General features: G+C 46.0%; 1 long non-coding RNA gene across 1 annotated transcript; it reads left to right on the forward strand.

The window, feature by feature from the left end:
- The first annotated feature begins 214 nt into the window (after positions 1–214).
- On the forward strand, positions 215–6,986 carry LOC142873798 (uncharacterized). The gene is made up of 3 exons (XR_012921773.1): positions 215–299; positions 4,762–4,972; positions 5,990–6,986. It is a non-coding gene; the product is annotated as an uncharacterized LOC142873798 (long non-coding RNA).
- Positions 6,987–9,522: the final 2,536 nt, after the last annotated feature.

Consider the following 9,522-nt stretch of genomic DNA (forward strand, 5'->3'; position numbering starts at 1 on the left):
CTGAGACACAACTATTTTCCCAAGTGTTAGTGCTCACGGACCCACACCGCCCCCAAGGCCCACTGAGTCCCCTCACCCACGTTGTGCCAGATCTCCCAGGCACTACTTCCCTTGTCCCTCGGCAAATCCTGGCTGAGCTGGTCTGTTAATGTGTTTAATTGTATTGAAAGTCAAAACAGAGGTCTGAGAAAACAATTAGCTTTGAAAGACACCAGGAGAGGCCCAGGAGAAGACCCCTGCAGTCTGTTACAGAAAGAGGTGACAGCTTTGGACAGCATGCTTGTTTATCCATGTCTCAGGTGAGTGTGGCGTGCGTGTGTATCTGTGTGTGATCCCTTCCCTTTGTATTTGCCTTTGCCCAGACGTGAGCGTGGGGCTTTGCTGATAACAAGTGCTTTTGGCTCTGAGGGGTGTCCTGTGTGCATAACCTCTGGTGTATGTGTGACCGTATTAAAAGGACACACATCCATGTCTCATCGCACATGTTATCTGGGCTCTTCCCTGTGCAGCCCTGTTTGTTAGCAAGGGAGAAAAGCTCCCTGCATGGTTTTTTTAAATGATTTTTTCCATGTGCTCCCCTTGCTCCCCCTCAGTCTCCTCCCCCTTGTTGCCCTCTGGACCATCCTGCTGCCTCTGGGAGTTCTCCCTTCTAGATCAAACTGCCAAAGTCCACTTTTGTTTTGACTCCAGCTTCGGGATTGACTTACTTTAAGTTTTAGCAGTAAGAAACCCTGTTGGTCTAGTCCTCCCTAGTGCTCGTTTCCCAGATGAAAATTTCTTGGGGCAGAAGAAAAAAAGAACCAGCCTCCTTTTGCTACATAAATAGATGTGACATTCAAACCCAGAGTTAAATGGAATTTCTCGAACATTAGTAGGCTTGTGCAATGACCTATGAAGTCAAAGTCACTAAAGTTTTCTGATTAATTAGTTGCATGTAGTAACTTTAGTGCTCTAAAAAACTGAAAGAAAGAAAGAAATGAAACACTTTGCAATACCAGGTACCTATGAAGATTTACTAAGATTCTGGGGAGGTTTACTTTTCTCTGGTGATATTGAGGCCTTTTCTTTGTAAGAAACTGCTGGTAACTGAGGATTTTGCAAACGGAATTCAGAAGGGAGGGAAATATGTTGTGATGGCGTGACTCCGAGCCAAGCATAGCATTCGCTAACAGGCTGCCCAGTCGGGTCAGCATCAAGACAGAGAGGAGGCATTCATGAAATCTGAAAACAGAGGGCCAGGGGGTTCCAAAGCAGCAGAGACAGACACCATCGCTGGTCTTTGCAAGTGACAGCCACCCTGCAAGTATTAGGTGGCGAGTGGAACACTCGAGAGCTGAAGTAGTAAGAATGTGAGGGAATGTGAGGGTAGCTGAGGGTGTGGGACATTCCAGAAGAGGGTGGGGAAAGGAAGGGCTTTTGGCAGAACCACAGGTCCTAACCCAGTCCTGCTGGTTTGGACAACAAGCGGATTTTCTGTATAAGCTGGCTATCCAGGCTGGGAGAAAAGAGAGAACAGAAACCTTAGCAAAAAAGAGTTTCTGACCTAGATGCAGTTCAGGAGCTTCAGAGCTGGGGTGGCAGTGGGGGCCCCCTGAAATGAGACACTGCCCTGTGGCCATAACCTGGGTGGAACCGAAGAAGCCAGTTGGCCCACGAATGGTTTTTCTTCCTGCCTGTCACACTGAGGGGATTCTCTTCCTATGTATCGTAATAAATTCCCCTGTAATCTCAAGGTGCAGGTAACAGCCTGGCCCTGGTGAGAAACGGCTGGCTTCATGTTTCCCCCCAGTATGATTTCCTGTACATACAGCGAGGGGCCCTGCCCGCTCCCCTGCAGAGCTGGGGAGCTGAGCCTAGAAGGGAAAACACGAGGCTGACTCATGTTTGTGATTAACTTCTCACCTAATGCTGTAATCCCATACGTGGACCCAGCCGGGAACTCAAATTCTGCACCATCCTGGGCTCCAGCCACCCTGCCAATCTTGCCAACGCCACCCTCTGCAGGCTGTGTCTCAAATCCCACCTTCTTTGGAGCCCCTTTTCCTGTCTCCTCGTTGCATCATTCCTTCTGTCTGACCTCATGGCATTTTATTTGCACCCCTACCATGGTACTTGCCTTTTCTTCCCTAGGAGTTACCGATGAGCTTCTAGAAGGTGGCAACCATGTTCTTTCTCCTTCTCTTTAAACCTTCTCCAGTGCCAAGCCCAAACCCAGGCTCAGGCTTAGGGCTTGGCGAATCGCAGTGAAATGAACCCAGCAGCAGAGGGTGGCCTCTTCAGAAAGACTGCCCTGGACAGAAAAGGAGCCCAGAGTAAATTCCAGCCCCTGGCCCTGGCCAGCAGGGCAGATGCGACCTCCCTCTGCTTTTCTCAACAATAATCCCAGCCCCTTGTTATGATAAACTACTTGCTCCTTGCCCGGCAGTACATTCAGGAACTGGCCCGCTGCCAAGGAAAACACAGGGGCAATGGTAGGACTATTGAAATGAATTAATGGCCTATGATAAATACAGGAAAAACAGTGCTAGTTAATAAGCTCTTACGCCAACAAAATCACATGTTATTTAAGAGACGGAGGAGTTTTTACATAAACGTGTATGATTTTAAGTAATACAGCTGATTAAAAAAAAAACCCCAAGATATTCACAACCTTTTTAGCCAAGTAAATGCTGGCACTTCAAAGTTGATATCAATACCTTGGGAAGCTGCAATTGCTTAAAACAGCTCTATTATTCTTTTAGGAGGCCTTCAGAACTGGTACAGGAGGAAAATTAGATACATTACTAGATAATTAGGCTTTTAGGTTTCAAGTCCCAAATGGTATCACCCAACTTGATTACTGGCCTGACTCACCAGTCTTGGCTCTGAATTATTTTTGACAGTTTCTAAAAATTAAATCCACCTTCAAAAAACCCAAATCTTTGCTACTCCTCAGGCGTGCAAAAGAAGGCACTGTAAGTCCTGGAGTTCCGAGGAGCGATTCCAAAACTGTTCTGCGCAAGAAAAATGTCCGTGCTGACCTCGCAGGTGACCACTGCAAATATACAAGTTCTGATTTCTTTGTTTGAAGATCTGTCATGTCATTTTAGAATCAGCATTCCTCCTTGCTCATTCCGCGCAGACTGTCATCAGGTTCGGTTTGCTCAAACTAGCTGACCCGAATCAAGGAATTTAAACTTTGGATACCAGACCAGCTATGACATTTGGATCAGTGGGAGCCTTCACAAATCAATATGAAAACCAGAGCAGGCCACACGGGTGTCTCACCGGCTGGCCACCCTGCAGGAGGCGCATGCGGTGAAATAACTGAAAGCAGCCTCCTTTACTTCTAATCTGGCATAAACCGCTCCTCCAGGGGGCGGGGAGTGCAGAAGCGCCCGCGTCTAGCCCCAGCATGAAGTGGCTAATCATCGAGAACCTCCGTGTTCTCGGTGTGGCGTTCAAGGCCGGTTTGCCTGCCTGCCGGTTTAACACCATGACCCACTTCCAGATGAGCGTAAACGCACTGCCAGCACTAACTTTATGCTTCATGCGCATGGACCCACACAGAGGGTCTGCAGAGGAAATGCTCTGCTGTGCTGCACCTTGGGGAAATGAGCTGGCCAGGAACTCCCACTACCCAAGACTCAATTCCTATCACCCCAGGAGCTCCATCTCCTTTTTCCTCTCTCTCTTCCTCTCCCTCCTAAGAGCCATAAGTGAATGAAAGGGCAGTCATTTACTCTGTAAATCCCCATTCGTTACTGAAACTAAAGATCTACTTCCCCTCCCCCCTACCTAAGGTGGTGAGAATAGTAACTCCCAGTTCCCTAGCAACTCTAGGACGCTCCAACCCCTAAAACGGGCCAGTTCTGTCACCCTCAGCTTCTGGTGTCCACTGTCTAGACTGCAGGCAATATTGGATAAGCCAGATTCGAGAACACACACTAACACTCCTTGGGAAAAAGAGCCTGCTGGTTTTCTTGCCTTATTACAGGGGACAAGTCAGCGTAGATCTGCTGAAAGGGGAAGACTATGAGAAGATCTCCAAGACATGCTCTATGCCCAAAGGCAGCCTTGGCCATAAAACTTCTAAGGGGGTAATAATAAGAGCTGACACTGTTTGAAGCCCAGGTGTTCCCTAACCTAAGCTGTAACATCCCCCGGGGTATGGCAGGTCTGAGTTACCCATCCCATTGCCCACTCTTCTCCTAGGGACGTTACTGAGATTCTTACCACTGTGCTGGGATCCACAGCTTGGTGGGGAGAAGGTGAGAAAGTGACCTTTGAGGGGCTTCCCTTCCACTTGGGCTGGTTAAGGTCATCGATTACGAAGCCAAACTGCCTGGGTTTGAATCTGGGCCCTACCACTTACTAACTGTGTGACTTTGGGCAACCTCCTTAACCTTCCTCTGCCTCGATTTCCATTTCTGTAGAAAGGATATAATAAGAGCACCTTCCATATAGGGGCGCTGTGAGGAGTAATGATTGAATGTATATCCAGGCCTAGAGCAGAGCAGTGCTGCACACATAGACTGTGCTGCAAGAGGGCTAGCGGTTATTAGCAGGAGAGAGCAGATGCATGTCAAAAGTCATGTCCACTAAGGACAAGACCATGTATGAGGATGTGCAAAGTACAAAAGAGTCTCTTGGAATTGGAGAGAAAAGGTAGAATCTATGGGATTCGAGTAGGCAGAATGGAAATGGGAATGGTAGGCCTGAATCCAGGACTTTCAGGTGTAGGTATGGGGTACTCTGACCCTTCTTCTCTAACCCAGACAGACCACCACCCCTAAGGAGGTCCTCAGGCATCTTTTCCCAAGCAGACGTCCTGGATCTGCCGCTCTGCAGCTCACCTCCCCACCCGGTCTTTCGGCTTCCTCTTTGATGTCTGGCTCTTGCCCACGTGCTGTTGAATCAGATGAGAGATTTCAGCTCAGGTCAACAAACTTTAGGACAGGCCTATTCGGAGTGAGGAGCTGGGGCTACAAAGGTGAGTGTCAAACAATATCAAATATCGCTCTCAAGAGGCTCTCTTGTCGTGTTGACAGGCAGGGAAACAGTGTTATGCTCACCGTGTTGGCAGTGGTTGCTATGGGAACACAGAGAAGGAGGGCTTGGCAGACAGAGGTCAGCAGTGTTTCAGGGATCCAAGGGGCTGGCAGTCCAGACAGGAGGAAGAGCTTGAAGTTCAGTGTGGACTCCCAGCACTCTCTGGAATGCCGGTGCTTTCCTCTTAGTTTCCTCTGCCTTCAGCCACTCCAGAAGCTCCTGCTGGCCTGAGTTGACCAGCATCTCTGCTGAGCTGGTCACAGGCCTCCTGATGGGCCTGCTCCAGACTGGGTGGGGGTGGGGGCACTCCAGGCAGGAGACACAGCGTAAGCAAGGACTGCAGCAGGAAGGCCCAGAGGAGTTGTGGGCACAGTATCAACTCTAAAACCAGGCTCCTGCCATCAGTTAGCTCTGTCATCTGAAGCAACTTGCTTTGCTTCTCTTGAGTGTTGATTATAAAATGAGCAGAATCATACTGGGTGGTGGCTATGAGGCTTCAGTGAGCTACATGAGGGACACCTACTAAGCACCTACTGCTGTGTGCAAGGGCTGGAAGGGATTGCTGAGGTCCCAGTCTCACCTGTCATTCCGCTGTCTGTTCACGATACTGAGTGGCACTTAGATCATTAGCTGTCAAAACAAATCAGTGAACCCACAACATCTCTCCTTGAAATGGCGTTTAAAGAGAAGCCAGTGTTTGTCTGAGATTAGGCAGTGGGGGTGTTGGTCTTTACTTGGCAGGCTGCAACTGTGCAGACTTTCCCGGAAGGGCCCCACTGAGGTGGGAGGGCTGTCCCCCACTGGCCTGGAGGAAGAGCTTGCAGAGGGCTGGAAAGTTGCATATCCTGATCAGACTAAGGAGGAGATGGCTAATTAGGGCTGATTGTGGAGAGGGTTTGGTGATGTGGACACTTGTTTAAGAGATTTTGTAAGCAGACCACCAAGTCATTTCATGCAGGTCATGAAACAGCCGCTGGACAAGAGCACCCGCTCAGTCACTTCAGACGGCCCAGTGACATCCCTCTCCCTGCACCAACCCTACGTTATGCATTTTCTCTATTATTGCAACTGGAACCAGCCTACTCAGAGATGAAGAAGTTGGGCCTTAAAATTGCCCAAGGAGAAGGACAGAAAAAAAGAAAAGAGAAGAATGTTATATTCACTGGGCTTATGGCAGAATTTATATTGTTTCTAAAGTTTGAGCTACTTAGATTAAAATATAAGTGATTCACCATATAAACAAAGGTTTGAAGAAACAACCTCATGCATCATTGGTAGGAATACAAATTGATGTAACTGCTGTGAAGGTCAATTTGGTAATATCTATCACAATCTCACATTTTGACAAATGAACATTTGATGAAGTAATTCCACCTCTAAGAATTTATCTTACAAATATTCTCACTTGTGTAAACTGACAAATGTGCATTGTTACATTTTAATTGCAGAATTATTGGCAAAAGATTGTAAACAACTTAAATGTCGATTAGTGGAAGAGTTAAATTATGGGATAGAGTACTATGCAGACATATAGGTGTGTGTATGTACATATGCGATTGTTAATTTTATGTGTCAACTTGACTGGGTAAGGGATGGCCAGATGGCTGGTAAAACATTATTTCTAGGTGTGTCTGTGGGGGTGTTTCCAGAAGACATTAGCATTTGAAATGGTAGACTGAGTAAAGATCCACCTTCACCGATATGAGTGGGCATTATATAATCTGTTGAGGTCTTAAATAGAACAAAAAGGCAGAGAAAGGGCAAATATTTTCTCTCTGTTTGAGCCGGAACATTCATCTTCTTCTGCCCTTGATCATTAGAGATCCTGGTTCTTGGGCCTTCAGACTTAGACTGGAACTACACTGCCTGCTTTCCTGGTCCTCCAGCTTGCAGACAGCAGATCTCCTGGGCCTCCATGATAGCATGAGTCAATCCCTCATAATAAATCTCTTTCTACATACCTAAATATATCCTATTGGTCTGTTTCTCTGGAGAACTCATTAATACAATGCACATGTATTACACATTCTATGTATGTAAATATGTCCAAGAAGTATTATTAAGTCAAAAAATCAAGTTGCAAAACAGCATGGTTAGTATGTTACCATTTGTGTTATTTAAACATATATAAACAACTCTGGAAGGATCTTCAAGAAATATCACATTGGTGGCTTATGGAGAAAGGAACTAGGTGGCTGGAAGGGCACAAGAGAGATTCACCATTTACTTTTCTGTATTATTTGAATTTTGAACAATGTGAGTGTGTAACCCCTACAAAACACTAGATAAAGAATAGTTGCCTTTGGCTGGGCATGATGGCTCACGCCTATAATCCTAGCACTCTGGGAAGCTGAAGTGGAAGGACTGCTTGAGCTCAGGAGTTCGAGACCAGCCTGAGCAAGAGTGAGACCCCATCTCTACTAAAAGTAAAAAAAAATTACCCTGGTATCATGGCCGGCGCTCGTAGTCCCAGCTATTTGGGCGGCTGAGGCAGGAAGATCACTTGAGCCCAGAAGTTTGAGGTTACTGTGAGCTAGGCTAATGCTACTGCACTCTGATGCCTGGGCAACAGAGCAAGATTCTGTCTCAAAAAATAATAATAATAGCCTTAAAATAAATGCATACTTGTGTATTGACAAGTGTGAATGGATAAATAAAATATGGTATATATACACCATGGAATATTATTCAGCCTTAAAAAGGAAGGAAAGTCTGATTCATGCTGCAACATTAATGAACCTTGAGGACATTACTCAAAGTGAAATAAGCCAGTCACAAAAGAACAAATACTGTATGATTTCACTAATATGAGGTACTTAGAATAGTCAAATTCGTAGAGATAGAAAGTAGAATGGTGATTGCCAAAGGCTTGGGGTGAGGGAATGGGGAGTGACTGTTCACTGGGTACAGAGTCTCAATTTTGCAAAATCAAAAGAATTTTAGAGATTGCATGCAGAACCATGTGAATGTACTAACACTGCTGAACTGGACATTTAAAAATGGTTAAGATGATAAATTTCATTATATATATTTTACCACAATTTTTAAAAATCGTCCATAAAATAAAATTTTTAAAAAAGAACATTAGATTAGATTGATTTTTGTCGTTCCACCAATGAATGTTATGATTGCAGCCACCTAGTGTGATGTTTGAGGACATCAGGGATTTACTTCTCTGCCTGGCCTTTCCCTCCGCTTTAGCAAGGCCAGATTATCTGATTGCTCTCTGCTTTTGTTTTTTAATCTGAAAAGTAGGAACATGATTTCCCAAACCTGATACCTTAATTGGATTATTGCATATTGATGTTTTTCCACTCAGGTTCCCAGCTATTATGATAACATTAACCTTCAGGAATTGTCTAACCTCATTTTGTGACCTTCTCCCTACCCAGGCTTTGAAGAGGGCTACTGAGTTAGTATTTGTGAAATGTTTTGAGCCCCCTAGATTTAAATAAGGTTAAATATAATGGATCCTTTTGACTACTGGGCATGCCTGATTGCATGTCTTCTGAACTCTGCTTGTGATGGCCATTCATACACAAAAGGTGGAAGGAGAAAGCAGAAATTACAGAATCCTCTGGCCAAATTGGGAAGTTGGTTTCAGAAATGAAGCAGCAGTGTCAGTGGCCTGAGCCACACCAACAGCCTCAGCTCTGTGAGAAAGGCGACGGAGAGGCAGGAAAGATGCATGTGCCACAGGCTACCTGGGGTCTGTCCTCTCTGTGCCCTGCCAAATATCTTATAACATCCTGCCCCTTCATGGCAAGCAAACAGTACCTTCCATCCTCATGGGCTAAAACTTGTAGGTTACATTACACCCTGAAATTAACATTAAAAACCAAAGTGCTGGCTGGAAGCGTTGGCTCACACCTGTAATCCTGGCACTCTGGGAGGCCGAGGTGGGAGGATTGCTCAAGGTCAGGAGTTCGAAACCAGCCTGAGCAAGAGCAAAACCCCGTCTCTACTAAAAATAGAAAGAAATTAATTGACCAACTAATATATATAGAAAAAATTAGCTGGGCATGGTGGTGCATGCCTGTAGTCCCAGCTACTCGGGAGGCTGAGACAGAAGGATCGCCTGAACCCAGGAGTTTGAGGTTGCTGTGAACTAGGCTGACGCCACAGCACTCTAGCCCGGGCAACAGAGTGAGACTCTGTCTCAGAAAACAAAACAAAACAAAACAACCAAACTGCTTACTTTTCAGGTGCTTTTCACAAGCCTGCTAACTTAATCCCAGACTAGTGCTGTGGGAGTTGTCAGTGGAGTCTTCCTCTCCCTGGACTAGCCCTGCTTAAGAACCCCCCCATTCCCCACCCACCCCCCAGCCTTCCTTCCTCAGGACAAGGATTCAGAATGAACCAGAGTAATATTCTCCTCTCTTCTCTTGAGCTGGGTGGGAGTTTTAAGACTGATCCCCATTCACTACTTATCTACCAAGTCTAAATTCCCTTGCCCGGCTTTCCACACCTACTATGATTTGACTACTTTCC

The sequence above is a fragment of the Microcebus murinus genome, chromosome 11 (genome assembly GCF_040939455.1).
Source record: "Microcebus murinus isolate Inina chromosome 11, M.murinus_Inina_mat1.0, whole genome shotgun sequence".
In the NCBI taxonomy this organism is placed as follows: domain Eukaryota; kingdom Metazoa; phylum Chordata; class Mammalia; order Primates; family Cheirogaleidae; genus Microcebus; species Microcebus murinus.